This window comes from Mandrillus leucophaeus, unplaced genomic scaffold (genome assembly GCF_000951045.1).
Source record: "Mandrillus leucophaeus isolate KB7577 unplaced genomic scaffold, Mleu.le_1.0 Scaffold1296, whole genome shotgun sequence".
Lineage (NCBI taxonomy): Eukaryota > Metazoa > Chordata > Mammalia > Primates > Cercopithecidae > Mandrillus > Mandrillus leucophaeus.
The window spans coordinates 396,563-400,161 of record NW_012101250.1 but is presented as its reverse complement, the minus strand read 5'-3'; the positions used below and the strand labels follow the sequence as shown (position 1 = coordinate 400,161).

Here is a 3,599-nt window from a genome sequence, read left to right as displayed (position 1 = left end):
TACCGTACCTGGCCACCCAAATATAGTCTTCTTAATGAGACATCCCATAATCACCCTGCTTCAAATTGCACACCCACCCCAGCTCTCCCCAACCCCTTTCATTGTTAATTTTCCTTCATGGCACTGTTTGCTGTTTTGTAAACTCTATGACAGCAGGGATTTTTGAATACTTAGTTTCAAAACATTGATGTATCCCCATCACTAATGTATCCCTCAATACCTGGAACAGTGCCTGGAGCACTGTAGATCTCTATACTAATTTGTAGAATTAATTAATTAATTTTCATCAAGGGAATGAAGCAATCTGATATACAATTTCAAAAGAGAAGAGTGGGCTATGGGAAATCGACTGTGGGGTTGGGGGCAATGGTGAAAGCAGGGGAAACCAGTTAGGATAACTTGTAGAAATCTAAGATAGAGATGGTAGTAACTTAGGCTAAGACAATAGCTACAGAGGTGATCAGAGGTAAGATTTAGGATAGGTTTTAGAGAAGAAACAGACATGACTTGATAATTAATAAAATGTAGGGGTAAAGGGAGATGAAGTGTCAAAGATGACTCCAAGAGCTGGGTTCAGTGGTGTGTGCCTGTAGTCCTAGCTACTCAGGAGGCTGAGGCAGGAGGATCCCTTGTGCCCAGGAGTTTGAGACCAGTCTGGGAAAGACAGCAAGACCCTACCTAACAAAAAAAAAAAAAGAAAAGAAAAGAAAAGAAAAAATGGTTTAAAGAAAAAAAAGAATTTAAAAAAAATTTTTTTAAAAAAATTTAATGACTCCAAGTGTCTGGTATGCCAAGGCACCTATCCCTAGTTAGGAAAGACTGGAGCAGTGTCAAAATCAGAATGAAAGATCGAAAGTTCCATTTTGGACATAGCTAAGTTAGCGATGTCTGAGCTCAGAAGAGAGGCATGAAATGAAAATATAAATCTGAAATTCATCAATATATTAAAAGTATCTGAGAAAGGAAACCAAGATCTGCACAGGGCTTCCCTTTGCCCATTCATCTCCCCTCACCCTTTAAACGTAAACTGGAGCCTGCTGCTCACCGACCTAGCATTGCTCTCGCCATGACTCTCAGCGATGCTGACGTGCAAAAGCAGATAAAGCATATGATGGCTTTCATTGAACAAGAAGCCAATGAGAAAGCAGAAGAAATAGATGCAAAGGCAGAAGAAGAGTTCAACATAGAGAAAGGTTGGCTTGTGCAAACCCAAAGACTAAAGATTATGGAATATTATGAGAAGAAAGAGAAACAGAATGAGCAGCAGAAGAAAATCCAGATGTCCAATTTGATGAATTAAGCGAGACTCAAAGTCCTCAGAGCGAGAGATGACCTTATCACAGACCTACTAAATGAAGCAAAACAGAGACTCAGCAAGGTGGTAAAAGACACAACCAGGTACCAAGCGCTGCTGGATGGACTGGTTCTCCAGGGTTTGTACCAGTTGCTGGAGCCCCGAACAATTGTTCATTGCAGGAAACAAGATTTCCCTCTGGTAAAGGCTGCAGTGCAGAAGGCAATCTCTATGTACAAAATTGCCACCAAAAACGATGTTGATGTCCAAATTGACCAGGAGTCCTACCTGCCTGAAGACATAGCTGGTGGAGTTGAGATCTATAATGGGGATTGTAAAATAAAGGTTTCCAACACCCTGGAAAGCCGGCTGGATCTCATAGCCCAGCAGATGATGCCAGAAGTCCGGGGAGCCTTGTTTGGTGCAAATGCCAACAGGAAGTTTTTGGACTAAGCCTTCAGGAGGTGGAGCTCATCCTCAGCTCTCCTGCTATGATGTGGAAGCTTCTGATATTTGAAGAAACACGAATGTCTCTGTAGCTTCCTCTTTACTGCCCCAGTATTGCTCTGTATTTATCAGTGATGCCCCTCTTGTCACTCATGCCTTGCCTAATTGTTCACAGTGGTGGAAAGCTTCATGTAATATGATCAGGACCCACCTCCAGTTCATCTGAAAGTAACACAGTGTCCAGTTGGTTCTCCAGCACTAGGGGAAGAGGCAGATGGTGGTCACATGGGCTTCCTGGGTCTCCACTCTCCGTCTGGCCTAGAGGTGATGTGTTTGGTGTTTGGCCCTGCAGTCCCCACTGTTGAGGCTTAAGGTGCGTGTGGCGCACCACTCCTTCCAGCAGTAGTCGCTTTACTGTTACCTGTTTAGGCCTAGAAGTTTTCCCTCATCTGTAAATGTGATTTAAAATCTAAGCCATGAATATGCTTTATTTATTAAAAGAGTTACATGGAAAAAAAAAAAAAAAAGTATCTGAGGCTGGGAGTGGCTATGGTCATCTGGCCCTAAGGAGATGTAAAGATGCCAGATTCTGTATTAAGTTGATCAGAAGATCCTCAAATGTGCAGCAGATATTCCTTGTCACTTTATGGACAACCGGATTCGTCTTTTTTCTGTTGGTCAAAAGTGAATCGCAGCTGGGTGTGGTAGCTCACACCTGTAATCCCAGCACCTTAGGAGGCCAAGGCAGGCAGATCATTTGAACTCAGAATTCAAGACCAGCCTGGACAACATGGTGAAGCCCTCTTTCTATTTAAAAAAAAAAAAAAATTATCTGGGCATGGTGGCACATGCCTGTAATCCCAGCTACTCGGGAGGTTGAGATGGGAGGATGGCTTGAGCCTAGGAGGTGGAGGTTGCAGTGAGCCAAGATGATGCCACTGCACTCCAGTTTGGGCAACAGAGAGTCAGACCCTGTCTCAAAAAACAATAATAATAATTTAAAGTTTTTTTTTTTTTAAAGTGAATCCCTGGCCAGGCAAGGTGGCTCATGCCTGTAATCCCAGCACTTTGGGAGGCCGAGGCGGGTGGATCACCTGAGGTTGGGAGTTCGAGACCAGCCTGATCAACATGGAGAAACCCCATCTCTACTAAAAATACAAAATTAGCCGGCACAGTGGTGCATGCCTGTAATCCCAGCTACTTGGGAGGCTGAGGCAGGAGAATCCCTTGAACCCGGGAGGCAGAGGTTGTGGTGAGCTGAGATTCTGCCATTGCACTCTAGCCTGGGCAACAAGAGCATAACTCCGTCTCAAAAAAAGGAAAAAAAAAAAGTGAATCCCTACATTCCAGTGTGGCCCTTAGACCTTTCAAACAGGGTTTCTGCCCAGCCCCACCTCTGAGCATATCCCTGCTCTGGAGTGACGTCTGCAACATTTTCTAAGAAATGATGCTTGGAACCAGCTGGGGCCAGCAGAGCTTCCCAGTGGGACACCTCAAGTCTGAATGAAGATCCATGTGAGCCACAATTTCTATTTTTTTTCTTCTTCAGAAGAAAGCACAGTTGACTGGACACTGTGGCTCATGCCCGTAATCCTAGCACTTTGGGAGGCCGAGGTGGGTGAACTGCCTGAGCTTAGGCATTCAAGAGCAGCCTGGGCAACATAGCAAAACCCTGTCTCTACCAAAAATACAAAAATTAGTAGGACATGGTAACCCATGCCCGTAGTCCCAGCTACTTGGGAGGCTGAGACAAGAGAATCACTTGAACCTGGGAGCCAGAGGTTACAGTGAGCCGAGTTCATGCCACTGCACTCCAGCCTGGGTGACAGAGTGAGACCCTGTCTCAAAAAAATAAATA

At 44.6% G+C, this 3,599-nt stretch overlaps 1 pseudogene across 1 annotated transcript; it reads left to right on the top strand.

The window, feature by feature from the left end:
• Positions 1-965: 965 nt before the first annotated feature.
• Positions 966-2,268, top strand: LOC105533912 (annotated as a pseudogene). The gene has a single exon (XR_001005189.1). The product of XR_001005189.1 is annotated as a V-type proton ATPase subunit E 1 pseudogene (transcript).
• Positions 2,269-3,599: the final 1,331 nt, after the last annotated feature.